Raw genomic sequence first — 8,563 nt, forward strand, 5'->3', positions numbered from 1 at the left:
GCAGCAGTCATGCACTGGTCCTCCCAGGTCTTGGCACCCTGTCTGGGTTGAGCCATGTAAGCTGGCACATCCTGAAAAGAATAGGTTTTCTGTAGAATAAATAATCACTTTCTCAGGACAGTGACTAATGGAGAGCCCTAATCCTCCAGTACAAGTTTCTGCATCACCATGAGATTGAGAACTTCCTGGCCAGTGACCACAAGTTGCTGATGGGCAATAATGCCAAGACTGACTTTCTGCACTCAGTCGATGACAAAAATGCTGAGATTCCAAATGCATCTCCTGGAGACCAGACAGGCAAATGTAGAGCCAGTAGGGAGCCTGAACATCAAGATGGCTGTGAAGTCAAAGGCGGGCTCCCAGGTTAGAGCTGCCGTGCACACGTACCTGCTCTCAGCCTGAAGTAGCTTTGGAGTCAGTGACTTTTTTATTGACTCAAATAAAAACGATCTCTTCCCAGTTGTATGCTTTGAAAAACAAGTGGCCTCAGGAAATTGTACCAGAGCAGCAAATGACAATGGACTGACAGTTGACTTTGTGGACAAGAGACACATTACAAAAACATGAGGAAATGAAGACAGACCCTGCCCAAATCAGATGCTCAGACATCAAGTCAGGAGCCTGGAGGGAGAGGGTTTTGTATGTGACACACGGGGCCACAGAAGTGAAATAACTTTGTAACAGTGGGGAGCACTCTGCACACATTCCCATCTGAAGGGCCCATGACAGAGCTTGGATGTTGCCCTACTCAAATCTCATGTTGAATTGTAATCCCCAGTGTTGGAGGTGGGGTCTGGTGGGAGGTGATTGGATCATGGGGATGGATTTCTCATGAATGGGTTAGCACCATCTATCCCGTGATACTGAGTGAGTGCTCATAAGATCTGGTCATCTAAAACTGTGTAGTACCTCTTCCTCTCTCTCTTGCTCCTGCTCCCACTTCCCCTTCTGCCATGATTGGAAGTTTCCTGAGGCCTCCACAGAAGCCCAGCAGATGCCAGCATTGTCCTTCCTGTACAGCCTGGGGAACTGTGAACCAACTCACCCTCCTTTTTTTTTTTTTTTTTTAAAAACCAGGTATTTCTTTATAGCAATGAGAGAATGGACTAAAACAGCTCAGAACCACCTAATTATTAGTAGTGTCTTATCCTCTCTCTTCCTGAGGAATGTCTGCAAGGACAAACTGTTCTCTATTTACTAAAAGCTAAGTGAGCACTCCTGTATAATTCTTTAAAATGTTGGGATCAATCCCAGTACTTTGGGAGGCCGAGACGGGCGGATCACAAGGTCAGGAGATCGAGACCATCCTGGCTAACCCGGTGAAACCCCGCCTCTACCAAAAAATACAAAAAACTAGCCGGGTGAGGTGGCGGGCGCCTGTAGTCCCAGCTACACAGGAGGCTGAAGCAGGAGAATGGCGTAAACCCGGGAGGCGGAGCTTGCAGTGAGCTGAGATCCGGCCACTGCACTCCAGCCTGGGCGACAGAGGGAGACTCCATCTCAAAAAAATAAATAAATAAAAATAAAAAATAAAATAAAAAATAAAAAAATAAAATGTTGGGATCAGAAGTGTTAGTGCTGCTCTATTTTTGTCTTACCAATACTCATTTTATTCAGTGTCCAAACACTCTCACTTAGAAAAGTACTAGAAACAGATGAGATGCCAGCCTAGGAGGCAGTCTCCCCTCCACACAGAGCCCCCACTGACCATCGCTGCACTGTCAATCAGGGCAGTATAACAGGGAAGAGACAGCAGCACCATGGGACCCTGAGCCTTGGTTGAACTTGCCAATGCAAAGCAAAACCAGGAAAACAAAGGCTCTCCATGGAAAAGGAGCTGATTTATCATGAATTTTATTGTAGTCATATGACAGAGTACCTCACTGAAGACAGATAAATGGGTGGAAAGCTATTCCCCGGAGGTGTTAGACAAGAAAAGCTCTGTAGCAATGTGAGTTTGGGAAATGTTGACTTAAGCAAGTTACATAAATTTCTTTCCTGCAGGATTTCTCAGAATATTCTTATCCTAATGTGCACTGCGAGTCTCCAAGACGGGAATAAGTTACGCAGGACTTCCCAAATTCATGTAGCCACAGGACTCCTGTTTTTCCTTCTCCCACAGGCAGTGGCTTGGTGCCGTGGATAAGCATGTGGGCTCTGGGATCAGCCTGTCTGCTTGAATCTAGGATCTCTCGCTTCTGAGCTGTGCGGCGTTGGACAAGTCACTTAACCTCTCTCAGCTTTGGTTTCCTAATCTCTAAAACAAGTATAATAGTAGCACCTGCCTAATAAGGTTTTTGTACTGGTGTGGAAAATAAATTAGTTAATTCATATGAAGCATTGCATTTATCGCATGACCTCAGAGACAGTTAAAGCTTAGCAAGTTATCCATAGAAAGCACCTTGCAAACTGAGTGTTGCATCGTGAGCACTTTTCAAAATTATTAGTGTAATGGACGTTAGGGTGGCAGCTTAGCATCTATGACCTCCCCCGCCACCGGCTGCCCCAGCCAAAACTATTGGTTTAGGTTGGCCTAATTAGAAGGCTGCTCAAGAATGTTCTTTGATGGTTGAGAGGAGGACATCCCGTTGCATCTGAGTGATGGTGGGTGGGCATTGGACCTGGAATCGCTGTGGGCAATTTACTCTAATGAGACGAGTCAGCCTGGGAGGGAGCACACACCCTGAGGACGGCAGACCACAGATGCGCCCTCAGCAAACCTCCCTGGAAGTGTGCCCCTCCCCTGGACTTGCTCAGTCAGGAAAGCCTGTAAATTCCTTGCAGGTGAAGTAAGTATGGTAAGGTTTTCTGTGACCAGCCATCTGCAGCCTCTCAGCTGATAGAGTGGGGAAGCTGGTGGCGAAGTGGGGGAGCAGCTATGGGGTGCAAATACAGCCCAGCTCTTCAGAATGGGCTGCACCAGCTCCCAGCTCTCATGTGACTCTCTGCTTCTTAGTTTCCTCAATAATGAAAGGGAGATATCAAAACCTTCTACCTAAACCTTATGGTAAATGTGAGGTGCAAAGGAGAGAAGGTGTGCAAAAACACTTTGGAGACAGTCAAGTATTCTATAAAGGCAAGGCAGAAATGTTTATAGCAATAGTGGAAACTCGACCACTTCTTGATTTAAAACTGTTACACTGTGGTGGTACAAGATTTTTGGCTAATGCTAAAATAAGAACATAAAAGCCAGCTGTCAAAATATTATAATTGGTTTCTGTCAAACCCGAAGGCTTTAAATTCTGTGATGCTATAAGTTTAAGGGCTTATCTATGGATTTCTGCCATTCTATAATACTCTATCCCATTTAAAATTCTATCGCTGTGAATACTTCAAAAGGGACTCTGGAAAGTATTCACATATAACTGACGAGTCTCACATTATGGTAATTTAACTTTTTTTTAAATTTTAAACTCTGTGAAATATTAGTTGTCACTCATCCTTATTTTTAATTCTACTAAATGGACCAACTACTATTTGATAAAAGGCAGTGAAATTTTCACTTCTAGTTTTAGAAAGTTTTAACCAACAGTATAGTATGGTGGAAAGTTAGTAAAATAAATCATCTACAAAAAGTAAGAAGAAATAAATTCTGCAATGACTTTAATGAAGTTGAAACTTTAAATTATTAGCAATAATAGCCATCTAGTATTTATTGAGGAAGACAGTTCTCCATGGGTTTCTTGCACATCTGCAAGTCTTGCTGGGTATTTCAAGAATGCAAGGCCCTGGCTGCCCTTTAGCCTGGCCATTTCTCAGGTTGTGTTTGCAGTGAGTAACCTTGAGGAACTGGGTAAGGTCTCCTTCCAAGACAAAGAGTGGACTGACTTACTGTTTGATGGGACAATGGTGTGTTCCCCAAGCTCAGTGCTCGTCAGATGTGGCGCAAATCCACTGCATGTAAAACATCCATCTGGGCCTCTCCATGCCAGCCCCATACACATTCATGTCATATGCATGCCATGTCCTGAATAATAAAGTCCCATGTCTCTGATCCAGGGGTCTCATGTCTTCTGCCAGCATCCATGAAACCAAAATAGGCTAATCTATTAGCTTACAAGGAGGGTAAAGGCAGATCCTAGACTTTCCATACGTATTGAGATTTTTGGTGATTTTGTATAATATCTGATTTATTTTCATAAAAATTTGCTTGTTAAGAATTCACACCTATGATATTCTTTGTGGGCGTCTGGCATCTTCCTTAACCAGCAGAGGGAGCCCTTGCTGATTAATTAGATGCAGGCAAGCTTTCCTTGTTTTACACATGCCAGATGCCTCACAGAAAAATCCACTTACAGTTATCACAATGCTGTTAGTACACAGAACACAGAAAAAATGTAGGACATGATAGTAGCATCCTTTACTTAGGCTTCAGAGCATAGAAGGTAAAAATACTACGTTTTCCAAGGTGACCTCCCAGGTAGAAGGAAGTTCGGGAATGTGCATTACCACTCTAAAAGCAGTTGAAAGGAATATTTTCTAAATAAATAATTACTCTGAAGTTGCTAGCAGTGGATCTTGTGAAAGGAGAGCCCCTGAATATAACATATTTGTCTTTGGAACTCTAGAACTTTCTCTTTCGTTTACACCATGTATGTTATAAAGGAATAAGGTCCTCAGCTGGGTGTGGTGGTGTGTGCCTGTAGTCTGTTACTCAGGAAGCCTAGGTGGGAGGATCGCTTGAGCCCAGGAGTTCGAGTTCAGCCTGGGCAACATAGTGAGGACCTGTCATTGCAAAAAAATAAAAATAAAAATGGAAAGGAAGTCCTACCTTGGAAATGATCTGATGTTTACTATGCTTAAAAACTGTGTGTCAGTCAAGCTCCTGAGGAAGTGCACACGCAGGTCTTGTGACTTGACTTTAACATCCTCATGTTTGTACTTTCACCCACCACAATTTCAGGTGCACACAGACAAGTCCAGAGCTGACCACCTGCCTGCGCCTGGGCCAATTTCCCTGAACAAGTCTCAGCATCAGAACTTGATGAGCTCCAAGCCTCCTGTTTGTTTATAAAATAAAGCTCCTCTTACTCATTTTGCCTTTGAGTGGAAGCACAAAACATTCATTAAAATAAAGGAAAGAAATTTAAGAATAATTCAAAATTGCATTTTAAGGATTGTCACATGGTAGACAACCAAACTGAATACTATTAGTGATAAGATGGCAATAATGAAAAATATTTAATAACGTCTGTTGTAATTTGAACATTGTTTTGTTATTATTTTATTTTAATATGGAGCTCTTCATGAATTTGCGTGTCCTCCTTGCACAGAGGCCATGCTGATCTCTCCAGCACTCCAATTTTAGTGTATGTGCTGCTGAAGCAAGCATGTAACTTGAAGTTTATTTTCAAACTTGGGAGTTGCATGTATTGACAGTCATGTTGTTCCACCTTCAAATGGGTTTTTACTTCTCTTTATTTTTTTTTTTTTTGAGACAGAGTCTCACTCTGTCACCTAAGCTGGAGTGCAGTGGTACGATCTTGGCTCACTGCAACCTCCACCTCCTGGTTCACGTGATTCTCGTGCCTCAGCCTCCCAAGTAGCCACGATTACAGGTGTGCATCACCATGCCTGGCTAACTTTTTGTAGTTTTAGCAGAGATGGGGTTTCATCATGTTGACCAGGCTGATCTCAAACTCCTGACCTCAAGTGGTCTGCCCACCTTGGCCTCTGAAAGTGCTGGGATTATAAGTGTGAGCCACCACTCCTGGCCCTGATTTTTTTTTTTACTTCTATTTCACAGTGACATGACTCGGTGGATTTGAAAAAGTGATCCCTGTACTGGTGTGTTTTTCATTTCATCACTAGCTTTAATTTTTAATTTTTAAAAAAGCTTCTTGGAATAGGTATCTTGCTTAAAAACACATCAGATAACTTAAGTGCCAGAAGAATAAGAGTGGTGAGGAAAAGAAAAAGGCTGTTTTTCAAATACAGTTGGGCTTTAAGGCAGTCTGTGCTCTTGGAAGAAGTTTTGTAAGAGGAGGTGATGCAAGTCAAATCTAATTTTCCCATACAAACAATGCTATGACTTTAGGGTTATTTTACTAAACAAAGACTTAATGCCTAGGTTTTTTTTTTTTGAGACAGTGTCTCGCTTTGTCGCCCAGGCTGAAGTGCGGTGGCGCGATCTCTGCTCACTACAAGTTCTGCCTCCCAGGTTCACGCCATTCTCCTGCCTCAGCCTCCTGACTAGCTGGGACGACAGGCGCCTGCCACCACGCCTGGTTAATTTTTTGTGTTTTTAGTAGAGACGGGGTTTCACCGTGTTAGCCAGGATGGTCTCGATCTCCTGACCTCATGATCTGCCTGCCGTGGCCTCCCAAAGTGCTGGGATTACAGGTGTGAGCCACCGCGCCTGGCCATGCCTAGTTTTTAAAGGAATACTTTAAATATCCCTTTGATTCAACTGCAAGTGTATGATGTGGCGCTTCCGAGGCACATGCAAATTGGTGAAGGAGAGCAGCTCGTTGCACATTATTTATTACTTGATTTATGCAAGAGAACCCCTGAAATGGGGGCAGATAAGATTGGAGGATCCTGGAGAAGCTCTGGTCTCAATCTAGGAACTTTAGAAAACCTGGGGTGTGGCTGATGAGAGGTCTAGCCAAGGAGTGGGCCACGTGGCCCGAAGGAAGAGTACTGAGGCTTCGTGATGCCTGGGCTGCTCAACGGTGAGCAGAGCTGAGAATGAACCATTGGAAAAGAGTGACATCAGCAGGATGGAGGACCAGCGCTCCCCATGCGTATCTCCCACAGCAGCCACCCACAGTCAAAAGTGCCTCTATGGGAACTTTGGGATCTAGATGGGAGTGGCAAAACCCCAGCAGAGTTCAAGATTGAGCAAAGCCATTTTAGGAAGACAGAACCACGTGGCAGCTTGTTGATGGTGGTCCCGGTCACACACCTGGGAAGAGTCCTGTCCCCCTGCAAACTTGGCTATAGCTGATGTCTGGCCTTGATCCTGCAACCAACTCCATCTGCCAAGCCAGGGATGTGGGAAGAGCCATGCCCACCTGCGCTTCCAGTAGCAGGCCCACCCAGCTCAGTCCGGGCTGTGGATGGTGAAGCAGCCAGTGACGTAGTTCCAGCTCCTCTCAGTTGGGGTCTGGGAGTAGCACTGTCTACCAAGGGACCTGATAGGAGACACATTCACCTGAACAATGGAAATACAACACACCAAAACTCGTAGGATACAGCAGAAGCAGTTCTAAGAGGGAAGTTTAAAGGGATAAATACCTGCATGAATAAAAAAGAAAGATCTCAATTAAACAACTTAACTTTACACATCAAGAAATTAGAAAAAGAAGGACTAATTAACCCAAACTTAGAAGGAGGGTAGTAATAAAGACTAAAGCAGAAGTAAATGAAATACAGATAAGAAGGACAACTGAAAACCTATGTAACAAACCTGCACATCCTACACATGTACCCCTGAACTTAAAAGTTAAAAAAAGAAAAGATCAACAAAACTAAGAGTTGATGTTTCTTGAAAGGATCAACAAAATTGACAGACCTTTAGCTAGACTAAGAGAAAAAAGAGAGATGACTCAAATAAAAAAAGAGAGAGGGCTCAAATAAAATAATAAATTAAAGAGAAGACATTACAGTTGATACTATAGAAATACAAAGGATTATGAGACACTACGATAAACAATTATACTCCAGCAAATGAAGAAGCCCAGAAGAAATGGATAAATTCCTAGAAACAGACAAGCTACCAAGATTGAATCAGGAACAAACAGAGAATCTGAACAAACCTATAACTAGTAAGGAGATTGAATGAGTAATCAAAAACCTTTCAACCAAGAAAAGCTCAGGACTAGATGGCATCACTGGTGAATTCTACCAAACATTTAAAGAAGAACTAATACCAATTCCTAAAATCTCCCAAAAAATGGAAGAGGAGGGAACATCTTCAGACTCATTTAATGAAGCTCATATTTCCCTGATACCAAAGACAGATAAGGACACAATGAGAAAAGAAAACTACAGGCCAATATTCCTGATGAACATAGATGAAAAAATTCTCTACAAAATACTAGCTAACTGAATTCAATAGCACATTACCAGAATCATACACCATGAAGAAGTGGGATTTATCCCTGGGATGGAAGAATGGTTCAACATATGCAATACCATTTTCTGAAGCAAGGATACTCACCCTCACCATTTGTTTTTAAGATAGTACCACGAATTCTAGCTAGAGCAATTAGCTAAGAAAAAGAAATAAATGACATCCAAATTGAAAAGGAATTAGCTACACTGTCTCTGTTTGCAGATGACATGATATCACCCACAGAAACATCCTAAAGTCTCTGTCAAAAAACTGTTAGAACTAATAAGCAGATTCAGTAAAGTTATACAATGCAAAACAATGTCCAAAAATTAGTTTCATTTCTGTACACTAAAGGTGACTAATCAAAAAGACATTTAGAAAACAATCCTATTTACAGTAACATCAAAAAGAAGAGAGTACTTAGGAATACATTTAACCAAGGAGATGAAAGATCTGTACACTGAAAAACTATAAGACATTAATGAAAGAAATTGAAGAAGGCAC

The 8,563-nt window shown here is 42.5% G+C and overlaps 1 pseudogene; it reads right to left on the reverse strand.

Moving 5' to 3' along the window:
* Window positions 1–5,228: 5,228 nt before the first annotated feature.
* On the reverse strand, window positions 5,229–5,328 carry LOC116268719 (annotated as a pseudogene).
* Between the last annotated feature and the right edge of the window lie 3,235 nt (window positions 5,329–8,563).

The sequence above is a fragment of the Papio anubis genome, chromosome 8 (genome assembly GCF_008728515.1).
Source record: "Papio anubis isolate 15944 chromosome 8, Panubis1.0, whole genome shotgun sequence".
In the NCBI taxonomy this organism is placed as follows: Eukaryota; Metazoa; Chordata; class Mammalia; order Primates; family Cercopithecidae; genus Papio; species Papio anubis.